The sequence below is a fragment of the Ambystoma mexicanum genome, chromosome 10 (assembly GCF_040938575.1).
Source record: "Ambystoma mexicanum isolate Mex_15411 chromosome 10, UKY_AmexF1_1, whole genome shotgun sequence".
NCBI classification, from domain to species: Eukaryota; Metazoa; Chordata; class Amphibia; order Caudata; family Ambystomatidae; genus Ambystoma; species Ambystoma mexicanum.
In genome coordinates, this window is record NC_090932.1 from 1,027,105,361 (window position 1) to 1,027,117,756 (window position 12,396).

General features: G+C 41.8%; 1 protein-coding gene across 2 annotated transcripts in view; it reads left to right on the forward strand.

Moving 5' to 3' along the window:
- CAPN10 (calpain 10) overlaps positions 1-12,396 on the forward strand; it is a 431,781-nt gene that overhangs the window by 20,663 nt on the left and 398,722 nt on the right. The window lies entirely within an intron of this gene.

The window sequence follows — 12,396 nt, forward strand, 5'->3', positions numbered from 1 at the left end:
TGTTTTGGCCCGACTGGTTTCTAGCAGGGATTAATTGGATTGGGGATTTGCATAAAGATGGGAAGTGGCTCACGGCAAAGGAAGTGAGAAGCAAATGGGACATAGTTAACTTTTCTCCCATGGAGTACACACGATTAAAGAAAGTAAAAGGAGAGGTTGATTGCGAGAAGGAATTCAACTTAGAAGCTTCAACAGTTAAAAACAAGAAGGGAGGGGTTTGGCGAGTCGTTTGTATAAAGACATTGTCTCACGATTTAAGTAGAATGGTTCACTGATGTTAGAGTGGAGTAGAAGGCTTCAATGTGATATTTCATCAGAGCAATGGTCGAATATGTGTAGAAATGTCCACTTAAGCTCATTAAGTTTGAGCGAGCGATCTCGCCAAATCAAAATTTTGAATAGGCTTTATTGGACCCCAGAGTGATTACACAAAAGAGATATGTCTGATTCAAATGAGTGCTGGGGATGTATTCATTAGAATGGAACACTAGAACACATGTTATAGGACTTTGTAAGAGTACATGATTTCTGGTTCAAAGTGTGTGAAATAAATGATGACATTTTAGGGGAGAAATTAAGTTATGATTTTAAAGCCCTGATTTTAGGGGATGACGAAATGTTGAAAGGCTTTAACACCTGCCAAAAGAAATGCATATTTAGGGGAGCTTCAACTGCAAAGAAAATAATATTGAGAGGGTGGAAATCTAAGATCGCCCCAATGCTGAAAGACTGGTCTGATGAAATGTTCAAATTAGCTGAGATGGAGAGAGTAATTTACCGTAGTGAAAAGAAATACTTCTTATTTGAAAAGATTTGGAGAAAGTTCATGGAGGTCTATTAATCTTAAATAATTGGATAGATAAAAGAGGTGGGGGGCGGGATGGGCAAACTGATTTGTATATATGGTTTATGATGTATATAGTTAATGAAAATGAATGTTTGTTTAGTTTCTAATTTTATATGGTATTTCTATGTTTAGATGTTTTAACTTTAAGATTTCAATTGTAATTCAACAAATTGATTTTTAATGTTAACCAAGAAAATGAAAATAAAGAATAAAACAAAAAAAAAGGAATGTCAGCAGAGGGAATGTTATGGGTGTGGAATGCGAACAGACAACACTAGAAGAGAATGCAAGGCAAGTAGTACAATGGTTGGTGTGAGGGTGAGGACAGAGAGTTGTTACTGCATAAAGTTGAACTAAAAGGAAATAAAGAATCACACATACTGGCTGTGTCCTGGTTCACTTCCTTAACTGGTGATGAGATGCGGCAATGACAAAGAGCCTGCACTTGCCATTGATTGTAGTTGTCCTGGCTGAGCAGCTACATGGTTAGTTGTGCAATGAAATGGTGGCTCATTGGAACTCTCCAGGCCTATATTGGGCAGTATCTGGGCTGTGCGTGAGCCTATGAGGACACAGGAAACCCCCTAGCAGAGTAGCTGTGCATGCACGGGACAGAATGCGTGATCCAACGACGCATCGTCCAGTGTTGCCAGTTGTTACCTGGCAATTTGAGACATAAGGAGTTGACATGTCTGTTGCTTAGCCGTGTAACTAGCTGAAGCCCTTCACCGCAGGCACTGCGCTCCGTGCTGTGCCGTTTCTATATGCAGTGTAGCGCCCGAAAGCAACACTCGCACACATAAAGAAGGGTGCATGCCATACCACAATTGGCTGGTACTCAGAGGATTTTCCCATTGGACCTCAAAAGGGAAATTACAGACATTTGTCCCTGTGAACAAGGTGACAAATACCAAGGGCACAAAAATAGGGAAGCAACAGAAACGAATTCAAAGATAATGGAAAACACACCAGGCACTGGGTTATTTCTAGGTTATTAAATGGAAAGAAAGATTCCAGAAGTATATGTTGGCAGTATATGGTCCTAGTTATTTGAGTAAAAAGAAGGAGCCACTGTTTCATTGTCGAGGTCGGGGTGGAAAAGAATTTCTTAAACTACCTGAATGCATCGAGATGGGCAACTAGTTCAGTTTGATATATGCATAGTCAAGATGAACAAGCATTACGAGGTGAAGGGGAATAACATTTTGGCTTGTTATCAATTTGCCATCAGACAACAGAAATATTGTGAGACCATTGAGGAGATTGTTACATCACTGAGAGGTTTGGCTATAAAGTGTTGTTTTGAACATTATAAGAAAGGGCACATTTGTGACAAGTTGATGATCAATAGAAGAGCAAGAGGTCCCCTCGTTGAATGGGAACCAGCCTATTCACAATGAAGCATCTATTTACCATCAGAAAAATGGCCCCCTAACCCAAGGAGATGCAAAGGTCCTCGTGTCTAATAGGAGCTAGCCTTCTCACAATGAAGCATCTATTTCCCATTAGAGAAATGAACCTCCAACCCGAAGAAACAGAAAGGTCCTCTCGTCTATTGGGAATTAGCCTATTCACAATGAAGCATCTATTTCCCATTAGAGAAACGGCCTTCCAACCTGGAGAAGCAGAAAGGTCCTCTCGTCTAATGGGAACTAGCCTATTCAAAATGAAGCATCTATTTCCCATTAGAGAAACGGCCCTCCAACCTGGAGAGGCAGAAAGGTCCTCTTGTCTAACGGGAACTAGCCTATTCACACTGAAGCATCTATTTCCCATTAGAGAAACGGACCTTCAACCTGGAGAGGGAGAAAGGTCCCCTGTCTAATAGGAACTAGCCTATTCACAATGAAGCATCTATTTCCCATTAGGGAAACGGGTCTCGAACCTGTAGAAGCAGAAAGGTCCTCTCGTCTAATGGGAACTAGCCTACTCACAATTAAGCATCTATTTCCCATTGGAGAAACGGCCCTCCATCCTGGAGAAGCAGTAAGGTCCTCTCGTCTAATGGGAACTAGCCTACTCACAATGAAGCATCTATTTCCCATTGGAGAAACGGCCCTCCAACCTGGAGGGGCAGAACGGTCCTCTTGTCTAATGGGAACTAGCCTACTCACAATGAAGCATCTATTTCCCATTAGAGAAACGGCCCTCCAACCTGGAGAAGCAGAAATGTCCTCTCGTCTAATGGGAACTATCCTACTCACACTGAAGCATCTATTTCCCATTAGAGAAACGGCCCTCCAACCTGGAGAAGCAGAAATGTCCTCTCGTCTAATGGGAACTATCCTACTCATACTGAAGCATCTATTTCTCATTAGAGAAACGGCCCTCCAACCAGGAGAAGCAGAAATGTCCTCTCGTCTAATGGGAACTATCTTTCTCAGTGAGAATAATCTAAAACCTATAATTATGCAGGACTTGACCACTGGGGCAAAAAGGGCCATTTCTCTAATGGAACTAGTGTTCTCAGTGAGAGTAATCTAAAACCCATTATTATGCAGGACTGGACTACTAGGGAAGCAAAAAAGGGCCCTTTTTCTAATGGGAACACGCCTTCTCAGTGAGAATAATCTAAAACTCATTATTATGCAGGACTGGACTACTAGGGGCAAAAAAGGGCCATTTCTCTAATGGGAACTAGCGTTCTCAGTGAGAGTAATCTAAAACCTATTATTATGCAGGAACTGACCACTAGGGGAGCAAAAAGGGCACTTTCTGTAACGGGAACTAGCCTTCTCAGTGAGAGTAATCTGAAACCCGTTATTATGCAGGACTTGACCACTTGTGTATCAACCAATCACAATGATGGACAAGATGACATCAGACGCTACGTGCATAGTAGGGAACGAAACATGCCCAAAGTCACGTTAAGTATGCAGACGTTGCTATGGTCCATTTCACGGATGGGATTTAGACACTACTGTTTCGAAATGCCGGGTTCCGAAGCCAGGAAGAGACCCACTGCATCGCACACTAGCGATCAGTGTGGTTAAGGCTGTATGTTCACATGGCAGAATGATGAGGTAGAAAGCCTCCTATGATGCACATTTAAGAAATTTGAAAGCTGTTATAGGGTTCATGGAGATCTGGGTGTGAATAGTGGATTAATTTAAAATACAGCATTAGATAAAAATGAACGTATAATTGTGAAACAGAGCTGTCATGCCCCGCATTCCTGCTTACAGACGTCCGGGGGCGTCTATTTCCATGTGGAAGCTGCCCTGGCGACTGCTTTCAGTTCGTGGGATACGCCGCACTACATTATCCAGCATTCCTTCTTCCCGCGGTCACGTGAAGCGCACGCAACGTGTCTTGCGTCCTGGAAATGATACCAGTATTTAGTACGGCGTATCCCTGCAACGGGTGCTCCCAAACTAAGTAATTAGTTCGAGTGCCCGATTTATTGATATCCTGATTCCTGTGTTTCCTGGACCCAGCTCATGGTTTAAGGATTACTCTTGAACATTTTTCCCCTACGACTCCTGGCGCCATTTCCCTCTGCTGTTTTCCCTTGGTAAACAAACTCATGGCTTTTACAAACGGACTGTTTCCCTCTTGCCCTTGTTTGTTGTGACGCCTTGGAATTTGCTAACCTCAAGTTCAACGCAATTCAGAACATTAGGAAAATCTGAACTGGACTTCTATTCAAGTTTCTTTTCTCTCTACTGGCTGCTAACTCCAGTGGCTTTCTGAACCCTTCACCCTCACGTATTTCACAAGCCCACAAAAACACTCCTTTTCTGGATCTATCAACAACGCTGCTCTCATCAAAAGAAACATTGCTCTACACATCGAAGTGACCGATTAAACGCTCTCCTGATTTGGTGGTCACTACTTGGATTGGCTATTTTCACTTTGGGGAACGCTTTGCTGAATTCCTTGGGGATTATATTTGGACTATCTAGTTGCGCCCTTGTGCCGTTCGGGTTAGGTGGATTATTGCACAGACTTCCTTCAACTGAGACTTTCTTCCTTCTTCACCTTGTCACCACTTTGCTGAACTCACATAGGTTTACTTGACTTCTTTTTGACTAAGCAGGTAAGAGAGGGTAATTGCGGGTGGGTGATTGCTGCACTTTGGTAATTCTGGCTGCTCTCTTGAGCCATCGTTTTGCTTTGTTCCCTTAGCTCTGTTGTCGCTGCTCCTGCCTTTTCACTCAAGCCCCTGGCCTGTTAGTTATAGTTTATTTCTACAGGCTGCACTCTTGGGGGGAAAGTCTTGTTAACATCGCGTTCAAGATATCCCAGAGCAGAGGGGCTCCCAAGGTGGATGCTGATTCTGTATCCTTTATAAGTCTGTATCCTTTTTCAAGTTGTGTTAAAAGTGTGACAAGAGCTCTCAATGTTTAGAGCATGTTCTTCTTTTTTTTAATTGAAATTTATTTTAGTTGAAATTTAAACTTTTTCAATAGAACATTACAATATATTACAAAACCAACTGATAACCAAATTACAAATAAGGTTACAAACAGTAGTATATCAATGGTAATACAATAGCCGGTTAGAATCATTGCATTGCTGTTGATTCAGGTGGTATAGACAACGTGTAGCACAAAATTGGCTGAGATTTTCCCTATTGTTTTTTTTATTTATCTTGAAAAGGTCAAGTAAGTCAAAATTTTACAGCCAATTTCGTTAAAACAACAATTACTGATCTAACCAGTAAAATCTTAAAACCATCAAATATAGCAGGTTTGGGATAAAAATGTGCAGTGCAATCAATTTCTTTTGAACGACAATATGTAGTCTGACAAAAATCTTGAAATCATCAAATAAAACCACTTGGAAGCAAGCAAGATGCGACATATGAAATCTGCTTTACAGAACATCCATGGCTTTCTTTAAAGCAGATAGTATTGGAACATACAGCCAAATTCATTATAGTGTAAGCTAAAATCTTAAAACCATCAAATATAGCAGGTTCGGCATAAACATTTTGCAGCCAATTCTTTAGTACGACAATAAATAAATAAATAAATAAATAATCTAACAACTAAACACTTGAAACCATCAAGTAAAACCGCTTTAAAACAGGAAGGGACCAATTGAAGTCTAACTAGCAGAACAGGCATAGTTTTTTATGAAGCCGAAGATATTTAAACATACATGGATGACCAATGAATGCGAGTCACTTCGGAGGAGTTGCATGAAGAAAAGGTCAATCATACTAAGAAATGAACAAAGGCAGCATTTAGGGTGTAGAACATTGCATACAAGAGATGTTTAGCTCTAGTTTCATTCCAATCACACAGGGTAGTCCAATGGCTGAAACCGTATGCTCATTTAATTGTAGGTTTTAGTTCTGCATTGCTGCACAGATGTTTTTTGTTGTTGTTGAGAGAACTGCTGCATAAAACCAATTTTGCAAATGTCCCACTAAAATAATCCAAGAGCTAGAATCTTAAACATGTGGAACATTTCAGTGGAAAGTACAAATTGCATGCATAGTCTAATCAAGAACTCATGAGTCTGTTTCTTTGATACAATGGGCCTCATTACACGGTAGGCGGTAAGGGTTTACCGGTACCGGTAAACCCTTACCGCCTTACTACGAGGTCCCTTTGCGGTTTGGAGAATTTAACGCCTGCTTTTTGCAGGCGTTAAAAACCAACCCGCAAAGGGACCAGGGAGCTAATTACGGTACCGCAATTTGCGGTGCCGTAATTAGCACCTTCCCCATTCCCATTATGCCCTATGGGGCAAAAATGGGAATGGGGAAGGGCAATGGGGGAAGGGGGAATTACCGCCCCGCCAACCTTGGAATAGGGCGGTAATTCCCCTTTCCACCAAGGCGGTGCCGGTATTTTACCGGCATGGACCAAAGTGCTAATAGCACCTTGGTCCACCGCCGTTCGTGTAATGAGGCCCAATGTCATTTAAAGAAACAGGGGGTACTCAGTCAGTATGAGTCTCTTTGAGAATATTCAGTGAAGTGAGGTTCAGAGATGTTAGGAATTAAACTGTGACGATGTTCAGTGTAATTTTGATTGCGTTAAACACTGCAGCCCAAGGTTGTTATTTTGTCAGTAGGGAAACATGTTTGAGATGTTTGTGGAAAAATTGCTTCCTCAGGTCTGCAATAACAGGACATTCAGTTATTAGGTGTTGAGTGGTCACTGGAAATGCTTCTATTTTACAAAACCTGCAGACTATGTCAGGGTTGACTGATTTGTTATGATACGCTATTTTAACTTTCGTCAGCCAGAGATTAAGGCGGAAGCCAAGGATTGTGTCAGCGTAAACCCAATCGAGGAATTTGGCGAGGTACTGAGGTAATTCGTTCATGGGTTTTGTTACAAATGCTCCTACTTTAAATGCTACATAGGTATTGCATTTCTCCCAGGTAGATATCCAGTCCCATAACCAGAGTTTAACTTTTGCTTTTTTTCGGGATTGTTCATTAGTAGTTCCAGTGAAATGTCAGTATTTTGTAAGGCGGCTAGGCAGGAGTTCTTCCATAATTGAAGAGGACCAGAGAGTTTGGATTCTAACAGGAATTTGAGTACCAGAAAGAGATTGCGTGAAGCGCTTGACGAGCAAAGGCATTTTTTATAGGTCGCCAACATTGGCCAAATTACAGTCGCAGAAAGGGAGAGGAGTCCTAGCTCGAATCTAATGATGGAAATTGGAGTATTCAGTGGAAGGGGAAGGATGGTTTTCCAGTACATACCTTCCAGAATATCCCACCTAGGAGATTCGGGCAAAGCTTTTGTCTGGCTTCCATATGTAATTATGGGGACTACTTTGGGGTTATAGAAAGTTATAGCCGGGGAGATTGAGAATTTACCATGCTTACGCTGTATCACTTTTCCTTGTGTTGCTAAAAGTCGCATTCCACTGAAGAGTTCAGATTTGTACGGCTGATCCATCGGATGAGAATTAGTGTTCACTCCAAGATATTTGTATTGCGAAGTTTGTGAAACCGATACTTCCGAGAGTAGCCAGTTAAATTTATATCCACCTTTGGGGAGATGGTGATGGAAAATGAGTATGTTAGACTTGGTGGTGTTAATAACGAGGTAATTTGCTTCAGCATAGCAGCTCAGGGCTGTCATTTTTCTCTGCAGCCAGATAGGTGTTCTATCTAGAATCACTAGATCATCCGCATAAAGGAGATAGCGTATCTCAGTTGGCCCTACTCTCGGAGGGAACGCTTGAACAGATTTAAAAATTGCATGCATGTCGTTAATAAAAAGTTTAAAAGAATTGACACGAGGGGACATCCTTGTTTAAGACCAATGTTTGTTCGTATGGAATTTGATAACAATCCGCTAGCCGTGAGTTTCACCTTAATAGAGGTGTTAGAGTAAAATTGATGGATTAGATAAATAATGTATAAAGGGCAGTCAGTGTTAAAAAGTTTAGTCTATAAAATTTTGTGAGTCACTGAATCAAAAACCTGCTTAAAATCTATTAAAGCTATAAAAACAGGTCGCTTAGTTAAAATGGCTTGTTTCTTGATGGGCGATAATAACATTAGATTTAGGGCAGTGATTTAGGGAAGTGCCAATTCCTGATACAAATCCCGATTGGTGTATGTCAAGTCGATTACTCTCCAATAGCCATTTTAAAATGTCACGTAATATCAATCTTGCTAGGATATTACCGGGAGCGTCAAGTAGAGCGTTGGGTCTATAATTATTTGGTTCATTCTTGTCTCCTTTCTTGAATATCGGGATGATTATGTCTTCTTGCCAGGATGGAGGTATATTACTGATGAGAATGACTTTTTTAAATATTAGTTCAAGAGCAGAGGCCGAAGCCTCAGGATGTGCTTTCAGAATTGCATTAGTTAAGTTTTCTGGTCCGGGGGCTCTAGACATACTTACCGGTTTTATTATCATTTCAATATCTAATGCATCAAATTCAAACTTTGTGAGGTCTGGAATAGAAGGAAAAAGCAGGCACTTGGTTTGTTGCGAAGATTGTGAAAATGCTTGCCCCACTTAATTCACTTATTGTGTTTAATTCCAGAGTGTTATGGCTGTTTGAGGGTGAATTGTTAATTAGCCTCCAAATCTCTCCTGCAGACTTTGTCATTAGAGTATTGAGCATTTTCTCAGCATCAGCTTGATTTTCTATAGCCAGAATTTAATTAACTTTGTTCTTGTATCTGGTCTTCAGTTTAGTCCTCTCAATTGAGAGGTTTATAGGAGATTGAGCATGTCATAGTTCTCTTTTAAGATCTTGGATGGGTGAGCTAAAATTATACTTGTGTTTAAATGTTGGTCGAGAACTAAATTCAGTTGATTTGATGATAATTTGTATACAATCGGTATAAAAAGTTTGAGCAGTTGTCTCGTTGTGTGTGATGGCTTTAGTAAGCTTCTGATTTAAAGTGGCTATCCACTGGGAGTTCCAGCACAAGCAATTTCTACCGTTGTTGAGTTCAAGTGAGCATTTTGCAACTGGTGAGGAATCCAGCGAGTTTCAAGTATGTTATGATCACTGGTAGTGGTTGCCGAGATTTTAAAGGAAGCTATGTTTTTGTTCGCATTGGACGAAATAAATACATAGTCCAAGACCGATGAGCTCAATCTCCTTGACCACGTGTGGAGGCGGGTGGGCAGTCTTCGGAAGTCGAGCCATTTAGCATGACAACGTTTCTAATTTTCGTAAGGGTGGTCCACTTAGCTGCACAAGACTTATATTGATTATGGCTTGAAGTGAGACAGTTCATATTAAAATCACCTGCAATGATAGGTGTCTGCACAGACCAGTCTAGCAGAGTGAGATTTAAAATTGCTTCTATTTTATTAATGAACTGGGGTTCATTAGGTGATAGCGGATTCCAGTAAATATTTACCACTACTGTAGTGGGATAGAAGGGGTGCTGGCAATTTGTGGTTGATAATTTGACTGCTTGAATCCCAGGATCAGGTGAGAACCAAGGCACAAGATGTAGTTGCGAGTCAGTTCTGACTGCTATTAAAAGACCTGAGGCGGGACGGCCTGTAGTTGCTTTCGTCGCTGATATCGCAGCAATTGGAGGGTCAGTCCAAGTTGGTGTGGGCGTCTGCCAAGTTTCTTGGAATAATGTTAGATTGAACAAGTTTAAGGGTTGAGACATCTTCGTTGATAAACGAGAGAAGCCTCAAGTGTTCCAGCTTGCCATTGCACAGGTATGAGTCAAGCCTGGGGAGTTATGCTAGTTTGAGGCCAGATTTTGGGCACTGTCTCTCGCTTTGCTAACCCATGATCATTTGGACATAGGTTGAGTTGGTTGCATTGGTAACTGGGAGACTGCTTGGAGTTTTTTTCTGCAGTTACAGCAGGGTTGTTCTAATGGAATTGGTGGAGGTCGGACTCTTGGATCTAAGGGTCATTGAGGTCGAGTTTGGAGCTGAGCATGTTGTTCAGGTAACACTGGCAGTTTTTGAGTTTCTAAGCGAAGACCCTTTAGATATAGTGCGTTCCTTTCATGCCAGACTATACGTTCGACAATTTTCGAAGGATGATGGCTTCTACAGTGTCTTGGTTCGCCGGTATGGGGTACCTCACAAACTCAATGTCATCCGATCTTATGTGCTGTAAAGCTGGAATAGAGTTGAATACTGTTAGGAGTGTTGACCTGTTAGGGTAGGGATCTGAATATACTCTATCAAGCATTGTGATTGTTATTAACTCAGAACCTAGTTGCACAGGTTCTGTAGACTGCGTTTCACGTGGATTTTGGTTTATATCAAGGGAGGCACTTGGTGGTTGGCTCAAGAGAGGTTGGGGTCGGGGAGACTCGTGAATACACAGAGCAGGATGAGGGACAACCTTTACTTAGTGCAGCACAGCCAGACTCCGTGACTCTCCACGTTTCTGAGCTAGAGTCTTGAAGGATGAGATATCAACATTCAAATTGACACAAAAGTTCTGTTTGGGTTTGTCAAATATCATATAAGGGCCATGAAGGGTATGGTGGACATTTTCCGTAATCGGGATTGAGTTGTTGGAATACACAGACATGATCATGTGTTTTTCATTTGTATTGTTACAAGTTTCTGCAACTTTATCATCATGGAATTCATTCACAGGTTGAACATTGGCATTAAGAAGCCCATTGTCTGTCTTACCTTGTGGCGATGCCAAATTCAACTCAAGAGAGAGAGCTGATGTTGGAGACTCACCAACGCCCTCAGTGTTTCGGCCATTGTGTTCAGTTTCGCATTCATTATGAGAAAGCGAAGGGCAAGTAGGTTTGGCAATATTTGCAATAAAAGCTTTCGTTTTGGACTTGGTGTTTTTTTATTGGTATGGGCATATTTTTGGATTATTTGTTTTGCTAATGGGATCAATAGAGATTATAATGGTGCCTTTCCTGTTTCTCTTTCTTTTTCTCCTTTTACCTTGGGCACCAGAACAGAAAACTTCAAATAGCAGGGTTACTTTAGAAGAGACTTCTAGCATTTCTTCTGAGCTGGGTTCGAGATCAAGCGTTTCAGGTGACTGTTGGACAGAATTTGCTAGAATTATAGATGCAGGGGAGGATGCCACAGCATTGGTAGAGCTCTCTGTACTGGTTACTGGCATCGCCAATGGGGACTGACTAGGCGGAGTTGGATCAAAGGTATTGGATTTTTTGCTATCAAAGACAGATAACATCAAGGCAGGTAAGTTCCACACTAGCCAATCTAATTTATTGGTGAGAGCGAGTAGTGAAGAGACCTGTGAGGTCGCTTTTTGATCTAGCCCCTCAAACAGCTTTGTTAAGGTAAATATGCAAGCATTGACCGCTGTATGGGCTGAATCAAGAGCAGAGTTAGAGGTGGATGGAAAACCAATGGAAGGACGAGGGGTAGGTCTGGAAAAGGAGGCAACCATGGAGGATTCAGAGTCAGATGAGGAGATATTATGGTTTGGGCAATTGTTAGAGAATAGAAGCGGAGCGTTAGAGAGTCTTGTTGAAGCAACAGGAGGAATGCTATGCTGATTAGGGCCAAATGTACTTTGCTCAGGAGGTGGAGTGTGTGTGGAGTGTTATTGAGTGTGTGGAAGTGCGCATGGAAGAGTGCATGATGTGGGTTTCTGGGCAGGCGGTTGTATGTGGGCTGAGTTCAGAGCCGAGTGTTGTACAATTTGAGAGTAGAGTAGGGGAATCACTGAGGAATCAATTGCAGGGAAAGCACATGTCTGCTCTGCATTGTCATGTCAGACAGTAGCGGGTTGACGTCACTGTTGGCGCATGGGTGTAGGTTCGGGCCAAATGATACTGAGGACTGGTCTTTGTTCACCTGGGTGGTGGAATTAATAAGCAGCGGCCCGGGAAGTTCCTCATTAGACATGAGGAAGTTTCTGATGTCTGCCTTCATGTTAGGAAGCCGAGGCAGCACTGAAGCACGCGAGAGGGACCTTTCAACAGGGGTTTTTGAAGTGGCATTCAGGAGGGTGATGGGACATACCTGATGTCAGTTGATTTGACAACATGGTATAGACAAAACAGCGTGAAAAGGGACCAGCGTGTGGCAAAAATACAGCAAAAAAAGTAATGGAACAAGAAATCTAAGAGAAGGATAGGTTTAGAAATGGATGGTTAGGAATGGCAGATAAAGAGGTGGGGC